Source organism: Musca domestica, unplaced genomic scaffold (assembly GCF_030504385.1).
Source record: "Musca domestica strain aabys unplaced genomic scaffold, Musca_domestica.polishedcontigs.V.1.1 544, whole genome shotgun sequence".
NCBI classification, from domain to species: Eukaryota; Metazoa; Arthropoda; class Insecta; order Diptera; family Muscidae; genus Musca; species Musca domestica.
The window spans coordinates 74,722-92,544 of NW_026712354.1; the positions used below are offsets into that span (position 1 = coordinate 74,722).

At 35.3% G+C, this 17,823-nt stretch overlaps 1 long non-coding RNA gene across 1 annotated transcript in view; it reads left to right on the forward strand.

The window, feature by feature from the left end:
• LOC101897966 (uncharacterized) overlaps positions 1 to 17,823 on the forward strand; it is a 105,265-nt gene that overhangs the window by 42,350 nt on the left and 45,092 nt on the right. The window contains exon 2 of the long non-coding RNA XR_225533.4: positions 11,768 to 11,888. This is a non-coding gene — a long non-coding RNA (uncharacterized LOC101897966). The remainder of the gene's footprint in view (positions 1 to 11,767; positions 11,889 to 17,823) is intronic.

The window sequence follows — 17,823 nt, forward strand, 5'->3', positions numbered from 1 at the left end:
AATCACATCAAATTCACCCAATACCAAATTGAGCGGCACAAAGTACAATTTACTAAAAAAATTAATAATATTGGCATTTGACTTTAAAATTGGAAATTTAAACATTATTCATATAAATACAGAGTGAGATAAAAAAACTGCAACAAAGCCAAAAGCCATAATTTTAATTTTTAAAAAATTTTAACGAATGAAAGCAAAAAATGTCGGAAGTAACATCAAATTTTGGAATAAGTTTAGATTTGTTCGAATTAGTCATCTTTGGCACAAATTTGGCCTTCAAACGGCCAATGAAACTGCCCGAATGTTTCTCTGTGGTAATTTGGCCCATTCCATGCGAAGCGCTTGCTTGAGTTGATCGACACTTTGGTATTTCTTAGTGCCAGCTTTGCTTTCCAAAATACTCCAGACACAATATTCCAACGGATTGGTATCCGGAGATTTTGTGGCTACTGTGCGCAGGAAATGAAGCGAGGAACCTTCTTTTGTATTCATTCTTGGGTGGCACGTGCTGAGTGCGATGGTGCTGAGACCTGTTGGAATGTCCAAGGTCTGCGGCAAAAATGTTGCGTGCCCCAGACTTTAATACACCCTCCAGAATATATTCGAGATAATATTCGGCATTTATTCTGATGCCACGGTCGATTAAAACGAGCGGAGAGCGACTATCGGTTGTTATGGCGGCCCACACCATCAGCATGGCCGGCGCTTGAGTTCTGGTGGCCAATCGAAGGTGCACATTTTCAGCTGACTTCTTGGGCAAGTAAACTCGATCATTTTGTTATTTTACAAACTACTGGACAGCGAATGTTTCTCAACGGTGAAAACCAAATTCGGCAGTTCACATCTTTCTTTAGCTCTTTTGAATCTATTTTCTTTCTGTTGCGGTGTAAGTTCTTGCACTTTTTGGAATTTCAATAGCTTTACCCAGAGCTCATTTTTCAATATTTGCCGAATAGAATATTGCGGTACGTTAAGCTCACGAGCCATTTTTCGGCCACTGCGACGCGGTTTTCGATCAAGTCACTTCTTTACTTTTCGAATCACTTCTGCTGTTGTCTGCCGTCCAATTCTTTGACGTCGGGCTACGCAACGATTATCACGGAAATCCACGAGCCACAAAAAAAAAAAAAAAAAAGATTTATTCACATTTAAATGCTGGAGTGCTCTAACGATAGCCAATTGTGATTTTCCAGCCAAATATAAAGAAATCACACTATCGCATAATTCCATCACGAATAACTTTTTTTCTGGAAAATTCTCACCAAAATACTTTCGTACTCTTGTAAACAATACAATGAGCTGTCACTGGAATAATTTTAACAGCTGTCGGACGAGTGGAATGGAAATGACAACAGTCTGAAGTTGGTTGCAGTTTATTTTTTTTATCTCACGAAGATTTAGTATTTTCGGACATTTTTAGTTCGAATTTCCAAAAACACAGCCTTATTACACACCTACGCGCCAAGGTTTTAGCTTCGTCTGGACGTTGATTCTTGATAAGTCAGTAATTTATATCACTGCTCATATTGGTCCACCTTCTTTGGCAAACGGGTAAAATAAAATTCTATTTTCCGATTCTTAAGAATTTTTGCTAGAAAAATTAGATCGGAATATATGCCTACTTTGCTTGGAAATTATTGCAAATGTGGATGTGGTAATATCTTAGCAAAGGGTAGAAGCCTACTATTTTGAATGGTCATCAGATAATATTTAGCGGGTAAAATGGACCACAACTTTTGTCTGATTGTGTTTGATGTTGAATATGAATTTAAGGTGAAATCACATATGCATGAAAAATTCACTTCTGACTATGCCTGTCAATTGTTTCAATCTGCTTTATAGTTCAGTACACGAGTTCCTACACGTATGAGTGATATAAATTTCATACTCAAATCACTCATACGCAGTGTTTTCATACAAACACGAAACTAGAAGAGTAACACTACATGTTGATTTTGATTTCGTAGACGTATAAAGGCAGAAGCAGGAGTTATATAGAAGAAATTAACATTTATATTTCGGAATACTGTTTTGAATTCCCGTTTAAAGTACAGATTCCGTAAATATATCATAATTGCCCCGAAAATAATCATGGTCTCATGGGTACGGTCAAAAATTAAAAATAATCTATAACTCGTTCCCGTGATACAGGTAGCGTAGCCCGACGTCAAGGAAGTGAACGGAAGAAAACAGCAAAATCAGCAGAAATGGCTCAAAATGTAAAGAAGCGACTTGTTCGAAATCCGCGTCAGTGTGGCCTAAAAATGTCTCGTGAGCTGAACATATCGCAATGTTTTCTTCGACAAATATTGAAAAATGAGCTAGAGGTAAACCATAGAAATTCCAAGAAGTACAAGAACTGACACCGCAAAAGAAAGAAAATAGACTCAAAAGAGCTAAAGAGTTGCTTCTCTGGGCCGAAGGTGGTGAACTGCCAAATTTGGTTTTCTCCGAGGAGAAAACATTATTTGCAAGAGGTCGGCTGAAAATGTGCATCTTCGATTGGCCACCAGAACTCAAGGCCCGGTCATTGTGATGGTGTGGGCCGCCATAACAGCCGATGGTCGCTCTCCGCTTGTATTAATCGATCGTGGTATCAAAATAAATGCCGAATATTATCGAGAAATTATGCTGGAGGGTATATTAAAGCCTTGGGCACGCAAACATTTTGGCCGCAGACCTTGGACATTCCAATAAGACTCAGAACACTCAGCAGGCGCCAGCCATGAATGGTTATAAAATGAGGTTCCTCTCTTCATATCCAGCGCACAATGACAATTAAAACCCCCGGATACCAAACCGTTGGACTTTTGTGTCTGGAGTATTTTGAAAAGCAAGGTTGGCAATAAAAATACCAAAGTGTCGATCACCTCAGGCAAGCGCTTCGCCGGTAATGGGCCAAAATACCGCAGAGCAACATTCGGTCAGCATTTGACGGATTCATTGGTCGTTGTAAGGCCATAATTCGAAAGGTGACCAATTCGAAAATCCAAACTTATTCTAAAATTTGATGCTGTTTCCGACATTTTTTTGCTTTCATGCAAAAAAATTTAAAAATATGTAAAAATTATGGCGTTTGACTTGGATGCAATTTTTTTATCTCACTTTGTATATAGTCAAAAACAGAAGTTATAGCGAAAAAATATAACCCTTATATTTCGGAATACCATTTGAATTTCAGTTTAAAGTACAGATTCCGTAAATATATGGCAATTGCCCCGAAAATATTCATGGTCTCGTGGGCACGGTAAAAAATTAGATAACCCATCTGCTATAATGAACGGGCCATAGGACTGAATTAAGTTTAGATAGAATTCTGCCAAATATGAAAAATTCGGCTTAGTAATTCCCAGACTATTCGGTTTTAAACAATCTGATATCTATAATATGCTCCCGATATCAATAATATATGTTAAAAAACCATAACATTTCTCTACAAATTATATGCAATCGCGTCAACAGTCAAAATGGATTCTCTGAGTAAGTGCTGGCATTCGTATAATTAAAATTAGTTAAATTCTTTCAATTTTGGTATAGCTCTCTACACTCTCAACTAAGATTGTGATACCCATAGAGATACCTATAGGAAGGCATTTCATTCTACTCCGACCTCAACCCGTATATCTATATTTAGCAGTATATATATTATACATAGACAATGGCGCCCAACTTTGACTCTTTCCTTATTCGTTCCTCATTCCGTTCTTATGCAAATGACATCCTTATTAGATTATCACATTAGAATATGGGATACCATTATCTCAGGCTTATGTAACCCACTTAAGCATCTTCTTTTTGAACTCGTTTTAATGACTTGACTTTCTTCAACACTCAACTTTGACCCTTAAATGCGATTAACTCGTTTATTCAATAGCAACTATTCAGAATACTCTGCTACAAATAACAATGACAGTAGACAGTTTTTAAGACTCTTAAGTAACAAAAGAACCATTAGTTGACATTTTTTCATGGGAGTCTCTGTAAATCTCTTTAAGGAATCTTTGTTAGTCCGTTTGAAAACCGAAAAGCAACGTATTTCTTTAAAAATCTGTTCCAGGGAAAAAAGAAAAATCATCATATTATCTAAAACTAACAAGAAACAAAATCCATATGTCTGTTTGGCCAGGGGGAAAGGGGCTATAAACGACCATGGTAACCAATAGATAAATCAATGGTTTGAGACGCACACACATGTCCGTCCTTTCACATACAACATATTTCAATGAAATATGTTGTTTACATAAGCAAAACCAGTGAAACAAACCAGACACGTGTATATAAGCCTTAACTTTTTCCAAGTTGTTGTAGGCAATTTTTGTACATTGTTGTTTTTGTTGTTGAGCCTATTAAAAAAAGAGAGGATAGAACGCATACACACCATTAAATCGATATCCAAAAGCTGTTGTTATTTTCATGCCACTGTTTTTCTTTAAGATTTGCTTCTTTTTTTTGAAAAGTCCATTCAATTGAACACTTTCGTATACAAAATTCGTCAATATACACGTATACGTACATTGTTATCAAAAAGGCCAAAGGCATATTTAACCCCATAGTTACTAAGGAAAAAAATGTTATCGAAACTCAGACGAGAGGATTTAGGGCTTGCTGCAACGTAAAATGGGAAAAGTATTAAAAAACAAATTTTACCTAGAGGAAGAAAATATAATGTGATGGGCCTATATAGGGGAAGTATAGGTATACTTTAAGTACTTGTGTAAGTACTTACGAAGCCGCACGATTCTGGAGGCAATCTCGAAATAAAAACAAAAGTGCTGTAAGAGTTTTTTGACGATACGACCCTTGTCCCACTGAAATCGAGTAGGTTAAGAGTTGTTTCTATAAAAATATGTGCACTCGGCTTTTTAAAAACCCGGATCAAATTTTAGATGTGGCTCACAAATCTTAAATCACCCGATTTCACGTTCATTGTGCTCAAAATATCTAATATATGTCCAAATATATCAGAATTCAGAATAAAAGTAAATCTGTTGAATAATATAGAGATTTTGGACGATTTGAGTTTTAAGCTACCTACAAGCCGTAACAAGCTCCAGATATCAGTAATTATTAGTACGAGATATAATATTAATCCTGGACATGACTTTGTTAAATTTTATCATTTATTCATTTTATACCCTCCACCATTCTATGGAGGGTTTGTTAACTTTGTCATTCCGTTTGTAACTCCTCGAAATATTTATTAAAGACCTTATTAAGTATAAATATTCTGGATCAGCGCAAAATTCCAAGGCGGTCTAGCGATATCCATCTGTCTTTCTGTATGTCAGTCTGTTGTAATCTCGCTATCTTTCGAACGAATTGAGATAGAAGTCTAAAATTTTGAATACATGCATAGTTTACCAGTAGGTAGGTTAAGTTTGTAAATGGACCATGTCGGTACACGTTTTCGTATAGCCCCTATATCACGGTACCTCCCGATATTCGGTATTTCCATGATTTTCTACGGTATTTACCGGAATTATTTCTAGTTTCATATTTAAAGTTCATAATGGGTACTACATATAAACAGAAGAACCTATTACGGTACTCAAATACTTTATCTAAATAATTCCGTCAGAAAGTATGGCTTAAGTCGTCAAAATACCGAATATCGGGAAGTACCATTACATAGGACTATAGGAAAACGTGGACCTATAAGAACAGTGTTCTGCTACAGGATATGGAATGCAAAATCATCTCTAAATATCTCTAAGGTACAATTATATGGTGGCTATAGAAAAACGTCGACAAATATACGCAATGTTCTTCCAGAGGAGGTAAAACATATTATGAACTTTAAATACCGAATTTAGATCTATTCTGGCTATAATCGAATATGGGTAAGTAAAATATATGAGGGCTCTACGAAAACGTTGTCCGATGTAACCCATCGTGGAACTTTATCTAAGTACAGAACCAAAACGCATATGTACTACATTTCAGCACTCTATCTCAATTCCTTCGTGATTGTACTAGCAGGACAGCAGGTTCGAATATATATTTTTGTTAGGTCTAAAATGATAACATCGATGAGTTACAAACGGTATGACAAACATAATATTCCCATTATGTTATGGTGGAGAGCACAGAAAACATTAAAAGACAAAGCCGAGTGTGAATGCCTTTATCAAACCCTACAATGCTTGGCATATTTAGTAGAGCTACTTTTAACAAATAAATATTTGTACCTATGGGATGAAAATAATGTCAACTATGATCGTTATCGATTATGTATTTCGACTTTCGGAACCGATTTTCGCCAAATTTAATATACTTGTTTTAGGCTGAATTTGATCGAAGTTTCAAATATCCAACTGGAAACAATTCTGTGAAAATATGTGTCCAAACTCAATAAGATGAAATCCGAAATGCGGTAGGTACCGTTATATGGTTGTATAGGAAAACATAGACCTATATAAAAAGTGTGCTGCCACCGAAAATAGAACCCATTAGAGAATCAAATTATGCCTGAGAGAAAATGAAAATTATTGTTCCACTTTTTTCTGGTAGCACCTGAATATTCCGAAAAGTTCACCCAAAAAAGATGATGTGCGATAATGGGATATATAGCTTTCTCCTCCTCCCCATAATACGAGGAGGTATCCATATTGATTGAAATTTCGAATATTATAATGAGATTAATGGATTGACACCTGGCAATACAAGGTAAAAAAATAAAACTGCAACAAAGTCAAACATTATAATCTTTACTTTTTTTAAATTTTATTGAATGAAAGCAAAAAATATCGGAAATAACATCAAATATTAGAATAAGTTTAGATTTGTTCAAATTGGTCAACTTTGGCACGAGTTATGGCCTTCTAATGGCCAATGAAACCGTCATACGCTGTACGAATCTTGCTCTGCGGTATTTTGCCCCATTCCCGACGTAGCGCTTGTTTGAGGTGATCGAAACTTTGGTATTTTAAACCAACAAACCTTGCCTTCCAAAATACTCCAGACACAATAGTCCAACAGATTTGTATCCGACGATCTTGGTAGCCATTATGTGTTGGCCGGCGCTTGAGTTCTGGTGGCCAACCGAATGTGCATATTTCAGCTGAACTCTTTGGCAAGCAAGCACGGTCATGTTGTTTAGTTGTTCTCTTCGAAGAAACCCAAATTCGGCAGTTCACCACTATCGGCCAAGCGAAGCAACTCTTTAGCTCTTTTGAGTATATTTTCTTTCTGTTATGGTGTAAATTCTTCTTTTTTTGGAATTTTAATAGCTTTACTCCGACCTCATTTTTTCAATATTTGTCGAATTGAATATTGCGATATGTTCAGCTCAAGAGCCATTTTTCGACCACTGGGGCGCTGGTTTCGAACAAGTCGCTTCTTTACATTTTGAAACATTTCTGCTAATGTTGCTGTCTTCTGCCGTCCACTTTCTTGCAGTCGGGCTACGCTTACAGTATCACGGTAACGAGCAATGGTACGAGACACAAAAGATTTATTCACATTTAAATGCTGGAGTGCTCTATCGATAGTCACTTTTGGTTTCCAGTCAATTATATAGAAATCACACTATCACGCTTGAATTCCATCACGAAAAAATTTTTGCTTGAAAATGCTCACCAAAATGCTTTTGTACGCTTGCAAACAATATAATGAGCTGTCATTGTCATTGTCGGAGGAGTGGCTTAGAAATGACAGCAGTCTGAAGTTGGTTGCAGTGTTTTCATCTCACCTCATCTCATCTCTGTATTTTAATTTTTAGGATATCACGTGTTCAACTCCGCCCGACTATAGCCTTTGCTTACTTGTTTTTATAAAATTTAATGTTCAGTGGAAATCATATTCCTTAAAATATTGATTATTTTCGAGAACAGAATAAATGAAAAAACTGTAAAAAAAAAATTATAAAAATTCTATTGGGATTTGTCGAAATCTTAAAATGATTGATTTCTAAAATACGTAAATCGATTGATTTCTAAAAAATCCAAAATTTTATTTTCAATTTATTTGAATACTGTACAAAATTTCAGTTGTAATTTTAATATCAATATAACAACTCTTTCCTTTATTGCAGAAATATAACCAGTATGTTTCATATTTTACATCATTCAATATGAATCTTTACATTAATTCATTTACACCCTCCCCCTCCCTCCGCCCACATAAAATCAATATCAAATATATTTTAAATCATCCAACAGCAACCTTCTTTGTATTAGTTCATCATCATAGTCATAAAGTTTTATAAATTTAAGCTTCTTTTAACGAATACAATTTGCAATGGACATCTTCTTAACTTTATTCTTATAACAAATGGCAACACACACATATACATTAATTTATACATTTGTGCATATGTACATGTCAGTCATGTGTGCTTGTGTATGTGTGTGGATGTATGAGTGGTTTTTGAGTGATTGTGGCTCCATTATGTCTGGCCATTTCCTATGAGTGTTCAAAGATTAGGTCTACTTTTGTGGGTGGCACATTAGTCACCACATGCACACACGCTCACGCACACATGTGCACATTATCCTGGTCTGCCAAGCAATTGATTAAAGTTTGATGAATGCAAAGGCTTTACAAGTAAGACAGCAACAACAACAAACATAGGGTTTTTTTGGTGAAAACCATTTTCATTCTTTATGTTCTGTTTTGATGTGGGACAACAAAAGTCAAATCTTTGGTCATGCCTAAAAAAATAGATTTGTCTTTGGGTGGTTTTTTTGTACCTTACTTTTGAACGCACAAAAAGGAAATGTCGTTAGCTTGAACTTCCTTGCTCTTGTCACATTTTCCTTTTTTTTTTAAAGGGAAAAGGTGCCAGAAGTTGTTTTTGTTGCTGTTGTTGCTTTACAACATAAAAATGGGAAAAATCTTTGCCAAAGCTGATTGAAGTTTAAATATTAGCTAAACACAAATTTCAAGCCTGAATGAACATCCTTTTATGTGCCTGAAAGGAAAATACTTATAAAAAGGGGGCATACACATAAATGGAGATGTGTGCGTGTAAGTGAAAGTAACTAGGAATTGTTGCTCAACATAACAGCTTGAGGAGAAAATTTAAATTTCAGAGAAATAGGTCTTACTTTATCATCCCAAAAAATATGATGGAAAGTATCGAACGATTTGTCGACAAAAAAATAGACCTAGTCTAGGGCCTTCTATCAGCTCAATACACAATACATACATACTCCTTCGTTTTCGTACCTCAATAATAACGTTTCGTATCAGAAATATTTGAAATTAACATTTTCTAAAATTTTACCATTGAAGTGTGGGACTATTTCCCTTTTAAAATCTCACTTAAATTTGATGAAAATAATGTAACGTTCGAATTTCTATATTTTCATCGATTTATGTTGGATTTAGATTTTTCAAAAGTTTCGTTTTTGGGGAATGCTCTCAGATGTATAGCCAATGTTCGATTATTTTTATATATTGGGGCTTCTGTTATGATTATTTAAACTGTTGACCTTCTATGGAACAGTTTACGAAGCAATGGGCCAATATTTTCCATTTCGTATCGCACCTAAACATATATGATATAAACATTGCGACATGCCAAGTTTAGACTATATCGACTACTTCCTTCACTTTTTATGAGATATATGATAATTTTTAAATGTTGAAATGTGGCTGTGGTACCAGATATTCCATTTTCATACCTCATCTAATACACATGAAATGAAATCGGACATTTACAGGGTGATATAAAAAACTGCAACTAACTTCAGACTGCTGTCATTTCTAAGCCACTCGTCCAACAGCTGTTAAAATTATTCCAGTGACAGCTCTTTATATTGTTTACAAGCGTACAAAAGCATTTTGGTGAGCATTTTCCAGAAAAAAAAGTTATTCGTAATGGAATTCAGTGTGATTTCTTTATATTTAGCTGGAAAATCACAAGTGGCCATCAGTAGAGCACTCCAGCATTTAAATGTGAATAAATCTTTTGTGTCTCGCATCATCGCTCGTTACCGTGGTACTGGTAGCGTAGCCCGACGTCAAGGAAGTGGACGGAAGAAAATCTCAACATCAGTAGAAATGGTTCGAACTGTAAAGAAGCGATTTGATCGAAACCCGCGTCGAAGTGGCCGAAAAATGGCTCGTGAGCTGAACATATCGCAATATTCCATTCGGAAAATATTGAAAAATGAGCTCAGGGTAAAGTAATTGAAATTCCAAAAAGTGCAAATCCCAACTGAAAGAAAATAGACTCAGAAGAGCTAAAGAGTTGCTTCATTTGGCCGAAAGTGGTGAACAACCGAATTTGGTTTTCTCCGATGAGAAAACATTCGTTGTCCTTGCCAAAGAGGTCAGCTGAAAATGTACACCTTCGGTTGGCCACCAGAACTAAAGCGCCGGCTATATTGATGGTATGGGCCGCCATAACAGCCGATGGTCGCTTTCCGTTCTCATTAATCGACTGTGGCATCAGAATAAATGCCGACTATTATTGCGAAAATATTCTGCAGGGTGTATTAAAGCCTTGGGCACGCAAACATTTTGGACGCAGACCTTGGACATTCCAACAGGACTGAGCACCATCGCAGTCAGCACGCGCCACCCAAGAATGGTTACAAAATGATAGCGCTATATAGGGCTATACAAAAACATTCATTCGCCAACGGAGCCAGAACCTATTATGACCAACTTATTCCAATTTTTTGAGAAATCCTTGAAAAAATGTGACAAAAACCATCAAAATACCGAATATCGGGAGATACTGATATATGGGGGCTATACCAAAGCGTGAACCTATACATACAATGTTTCGCTACCGGAGCTAGAACCTATTATGACCAACAAATACCAATTTTCAGACAAATCCATGAAAAAATGTGGCAAAAATCATTAAAATAGCGAATATCGGGAGGTACCGTTATATGGGGGCTATACCAAAACGTGGACTTATACATGCAATGTTTCGCTACCGGAGCTAGAACCCATTATGATCAACAAATACCAATTTTTAGACAAACCCATAAAAAATGTGGCAAAAATCATCAAAATACCGAATATCGGGAGGTATCGTTATTTGGGGGCTATACCAGAACGTGGACCTACACATGCAATGTTTCGCCACCGCCGCCAGAACCTACTATGGCCAACAAATACCAATTTTTAGACAAATCCATACTATTATACAAATTGTATATATTTTGCGATATATATGCGATATCTTGGATGCCAACATCACTGGGACGATCACAAATGACCTTTGTGCAGTTGTGGTTCCGCCGGGTTTAAAAATATTCGCATGTTTCACCCCGTAAAATTTATTCGATGGTCATTTAAATTGGGAGGCATCCCTAAACTCCAGTTTTATGTAATTTTCCGCGTCAAATGGTCTATGGTTGCGACCTGGAGAGCAACTGCGTAATCAGAAAGTGTTGCTCTTTCTTGCTTTTCAACGATTAAATGTTTTGCGATCATTCCAAAAATACGCTTTAATTTTGACCATAATTCCACGTTCATGTAAAATTTCGTGAAATTCGGGCCATTATTATTAAGAATTAAATTATTAAAAATTAATATGGACAGAGGGAGAGTCGGACGGACATGCATAACTAGATGGACGGCTACATAGGAAGGTCCATATATAACATCCCATGTGTAAGACCAATGATTCCAGAAGTTACATAATTTTTGGCCCAATCAAACTTATAATACCCCCACACATAGTGTTGTTGGGTATTCTAAATAATTTTAAAACAAAAACGTAGTTATAGTACTATTTAATACAAATTTTAGTATGAATTTCCAAAACCACCTCCTTATCTATATTTTTCTCTATTTTGTCTAGGAAACCTGTGGATTACTGTGCGTTGCTGTGTAATGGTGAAAAACCCAAGGAAGTCTTGAATTTCCATCCTAAATCCACATTTTGCATCCTTTTTCCTTGGATTTTTGGATAAACTCTTGAGGTAATTATGTTTGTTGCAGATTTTTTTCCTTTTCCTCTTCTTTAAAAAAAAAAAACTGAACGGATTTGCATTTATTTTAATTAAAATCCCTTTTCTGTGAAAAGTTTCAAAGCCTATGAACAAAGAACGTTATATTATTTACATGATTGTGTCCGACCTTCCGCTTTAGTTTCCTTTTGTTATTTATTTTTCATTTTTCCCTAATTCCAGGATTTTGTCCAGGAATTTTTGTTTAACTCCTTGAAAAGTAATTTTAAATTTTAGTACCCACATTTTCTTCGAGGGGGGGAAAAGGTCATTAAGGGGTTTAGCATTCAATTTCCTATGGCCAAAATTTTCGGCCACAATTCTTTAAATAGTTTCAGGCAACACACAAAGCAACCTCTATTCCTGTTCCTGCCAAATGACGTCCTCTACAATAACAATAATAACAATAAGCCTTAACAAATTTACGCAATATTATTAACACTCGCACTCCCAGCAATTTAAGAGGAGTTAAGGATTTAGACAAGAAATTGCCCATAATAAACATTTGGCCATTTTTCCTCAATGTGTCAGTTTGAGTACCTCCTTCCAAGTTAAAATTTAAAATTCAATTGCTACGGAAATCAGCGCCCCTTGTTTTTGAGACAAAACTCTAAGACTCATTCAACTTGTGCCCTCTCGTACTCCGTATGTCTTTGTGTGCGTGTGTGTGCTGCAGATGACACTCAGTGTCACATGAACGCCTCCACCCACATTGTGCCCATACAGCCAGCCAGCCTTTGGATGTCACTGTCAACGCCACAACAATTGTCAGTGATGTTATGTTGCCATTTTATTCATTTTCTTCCTACCTCGTCCTCCTCGTTTTCTTCTCCTAGGTTGTTATGGCCAATGTTATTCCCTTTTTTGGGTGACTGTCTTGCCGGCGACTGCTGTGCTGCTGCCACAGTTGCCATTTTTTGCTGCTGTTGTTGTCAAGTATATAATCGATTTTGACATTTTAAAGTAAATGCTTTCAAGTATTTTTGGGAAATTATTTAAATATTTTATTTCTAACGTTGCCAGGACTATTGTTTGGTGAGTGAGGATTGGGGGAGGACCAGAGGGAAGGCAGTAGGAACTGGGTCCTTGTAAAGTAACATCTTTTATTATGTGTTTCCTTGGCAAAGACGAAATAAACAATCAGCGAAAAATGTTGCTATTCTAACATTCCTTTGAAACACTCCTCCAATGGCATATATTTCATGTAATACCTCTCCCTTCCCTTCCACCCCTCCCCTCACCCAACTACTTCTTATTCAAGGCTATTAACATAAGCCAGCATGTGACTTATATTGGAAAATGTTTTCCAATTCCATTTTTGTATTGAATTGAATAACAACTACCCGTGTTCCGTTACATTCCAACATTTGCGGAGAGCCCGAGGGGGAGGACTAAATCTAAATAAATCACAGTTGGATGAAAACAATTTTCACAAAACTTGAATGGAATTGAAGAGCAATATTATTTGAAATGTGCGATTTTATTTCTTTCTTTCTTTGAAATTGGAGATCATAAAATAAAATAAAAAAAAAATTGGGAAAAATATCAAATTGTTGAAGTGATTTGAAAAACGTTTCAAATTTGTTGCTGTTGTTGTAACGAATGGTATAACAACATTGCCAATCATTAGATGCCTTGAATTATACAATGTGTGAGTTGAATGGGCTGTCGTCAAGGAGGACAGTATTAGGGATAAATAAGTAAAAACTATACTAATTTCGGCAGCGCCGGTCTTTTATTATCACCACCTTGTGAATACTTAATTTATGGTCAAATTGGCTGTCCTAAAATCCCCAAAAATATGGATCTTCCGCCAAAACGGAATCTATGACTTCTTTGACTATTTTTGAAGAAGTTAAACTGCCTTCAAAGAAGCCGAAAAACCTTTGTAATATAGAAAATTTGGGTCCTTAACCCGCTATCAAAAAAGTGAATACACATTTTTGGCAGAGTTAAACTACCCAATAAGAACCCCAAATATCAAATTACATCTGATGATTGGAAAAAATGGCAGTATACTGTGGGAGCTATAACAGAAGGTAGAATATTGAATATCCTTGCGAGGAGTTAAACTACTCCATCATATCTCAAAATATGACATTGCAGCTATTTACATGGAAATTAGACCAAAAATTTGGAAATTCTGAAAAAGAGAAGTTTCCTTATATAAACGCAAAACACCAAATATCAGGGGAACCATTCGTTATATGGGTGACAAAGGAAGATGCGGACTGTATAGGTAATTTTTTAATGTAGGAAATGGTACCCATCATGAACTCCAAAAAGTTAATTTTTAAACACTGCAGTCGAAAATTTTGACATAAATCCAAAATACCGAACATCGTTAGCTGAATTTATATGGGTCCTATACGAACCAGTGCAATTTATTTCCTATTTCAAAATATCAACTTTGAACCAGTAAAAAGAATCCTAAAGTCGGGCGGGGACGATTATATGATACCCTACACCACTTTGCTAATTTAGTTGAGCTCCACATAACAATTAGAAGTTTTTATGGGAGAATTCAATCATACACCCTATGTTTATACTTATAATTTAAAATTCAAAGGATTAAATATGACGAAGCATTTGTATTTTTTAAATTCGGTGTTGTATTGCCCATGTGGTGCAAAATTAATTTGAAATCAGATATATATATATATATATATATATATATATATATATATATATATATATATATATATATATATATATATATATATATATATATATATATATATATATACATATATATGGGAGCTATATCCAAATCTGAACCGATCTCGATAAAATTTAGCAAATATATTTCTGATATATTTCCCCAAATATTGTTGTTACAGAGTGCATATTACGGCTGCGGAGGACAAAAATAACAAATCGGATGTACAATATATATGGGAGCTATAGCTATATCGGAACCGATTTTGATCAAATTTGGCATACTTATTTTCAGGTCCAATCCGATTATAAGTGCAAAATTCCATACTATTCGGACTGATATTACACGTTTGGTGCACAATTAAAGGAAAATCGGACGAAGATATATATGGGAGCTATATCTAAATTTTGACCGATTATCTCAAAAAAAAAATCCAGATACAACAGTTAAAATACCCTCAGTACGGTAGAAGGTATAGAAGATATAGATCAAAATATTGTGTTGTAATTATAATTCTACTTCTTAATTTTTATACACTCCACCATACTTAGTATGGAGGGTATATTAAGTTTATCATTCCGTTTGTGACTCATCGAAATAATAATTGTAGACCTAACAAAGTATATATTCTCCATCAGCAAAAAATTCTAAGATGATTTAGCCATGTCCGACCTTGCTTATGTAAAATTTCGCACGGTTCAGTCTTTAGTCTACAGACAGGCCAAGTCCGAAGATGGGCTATCTCGATGAACGATATCGTTTAGCCCCCATATAATGGTATCCCCGATATTCGGTATGTTGATGATTTTAGCCACATTTTTCAATGGAATTGTCTGAAAATCCACACCAGCAGTTTCTTCTTAGTTTTTTACCCCTGATATCGTATATCCCCAATATAACAGCACCTCCCGATATTCTGTATTTTGATAATTGTAGCCACATTTTCCAATGGAATTATCTCCAAATCCACATAAACATTTCCTTCTGAGTACTTTACCCCCTGGAAGAGAATTCTCTACATAGATCCACGTCTTCATATAGCCCCATATAACAGTTTTCATTTAAGTGGTATAATTTGGCATTTTTTTCTAGTTTTTAAGATCCATAAAGATGGTGGGGGTATTAAAAGAACTAAACTGCTTTTGAACTTGTCAATCACTCCACACGACGCAATTATGGTCCGAACCCCATTGTTATTTACTATATTTGTAAAATATTCTGAAGATGAAATGGACCAAAACTAAATTTTTTGTTGATTTTGCAATCTCCAATTGTGAGATGTACAATTATTGACCAATCGAATATACATCTTATTTTATATTTAAGCCCTCTCAAAGCTCGGAGAGGTCAATTACAGCAGAAATTGTGATGTAGGAGTTTCACCTTGAAAAAAACCCTTTGTGAAAGTTTCAACCAATTCCGTCATACCCTTCACTCTCTGATTTTATACCCTCCACAGTAGTATGGAGGGTGTACGGAGTGAGATAAAAAACTGCAACAAAGTCAAACGCCATAATTTTTACATTTTTATACCCTACACCACATAGAGGTAAGGGTATTATGTCTTTGTGCACTTGTTTGTAACATGGAAAAGGAAGCGAGATAGACCCATAGTTACTTTTGAGGATCTCCATAGAATCACTTTCTGAGTTGATTTATGCATGTCAGTCCGTCCGTCTGTCCATATATTCTGGGGAACAAAATGCAGGTCGCATTTATTATCCGACTGAGATGAAATTTTGCATAAATCATTTGTTTGGCCCAAGGACGAGCCCTATTGAAATTGGAGATAATCGGTAAAAATTTAGATATAGGTCCCATATATATCTTCGTCCGATTTGCCTTTTATTGTGCACCAAACGTGTAATATCAGACCGAATAGTATGGAATTTTGCACATACAACCAAATTAGGCCTGAAAAATAGTATGCCAAATTTGATCAAAATCGGTTCTGATATAGCTATAGCTACCATATATATGTTTCATTCGATTTGTTATTTTTGTCCTCCGCAGCCATAATATGAACTCTGTAACAACAATATTTGAGAAAATATAGCAAATACAGCTCAGAAATACATTTGCTAAATTTTATCGAGATCGGTTCAAATTTGGATATAGCTCCCACATATTACTTCGTCCGATTTACATTTTATTATGCACCAAACGTCTAATATTTGTTCGAAAAACATGAAATTTGGCACTTACGACCGAATTGAGTCTAGAAGCTAGTATGTCAAATTTGGTGAAGATCGGTGCAGATATAGCTCCCATATATACTGTTCATCAGATTTGTTATAATTGTTACCCACAGCCGTAATATTCACTCCGTAACAACGATATTCAGGGAAATATAATAAATGCAGCTCAGAAATATATTTGCCAAATTTTATCGAGATCGGTTCCGATTTGGATATAGCTCCCACATATATTTTTATCTGATTTTAAATTAATTTCGCACCAAATGGACAATACAAGTCCGAATTTAAAAGATACAAATGTTTCGGCATATTTGGTCCTTTGAACTTTAAATTATAATTATAATCATAGCGTGTATGATTGAATTCTCCCATAAAAACTTTTAATTGTTATGGGAGCTCTACTTAATTAGCAAAGAGGTGCAGGGTATCATAAAGAAGGCCCCGCCCGACTTTAAGACTTTCTTCACTGGTTTTTTGTTAAATTACTCAATCATAACTCGAAACATCTCATTGCAGGTAATTTGCTTGTAAATTGGGACCGTCAATTTCTAATTTCGAAAAACTAGAACGTACTGTTATATGGTGTATACTCTAATCTGGACAATATCACAGATTTTCAAAAATAATCTTCTTAGAAGTACTGCAAACATACGTGGCAAATTGTATTTATTAATCTTAAGAATCGAAAACTTTATCATGATATCAATTGATGGACATCGTTATATGCATTTATAATTTAATAATATTTTGAAAAGATACAATCCAGATAACACAGTTAAAATACCCTCAGTATGGTAGAAGGTATAAAAGATATAGATCAAAATTATTGTGTTGTTGGGCTACTTCTCTGAGGCACTCGAAGAGCTTATTTCAATTCGAAAAAAGTCAGTATTGGTTTCTGAAAAAGATTTAATTTATATAGTCTAAGCTAATGCATAGATACCTTATAATTCTATTTCTTGATTTTTCACCTAAGTATTGAGGGTATGTTTAGTTCATCATTCCGTTTGTGACTCATCGAAATAATAATTTTAGACCTAATAAAGTTTAT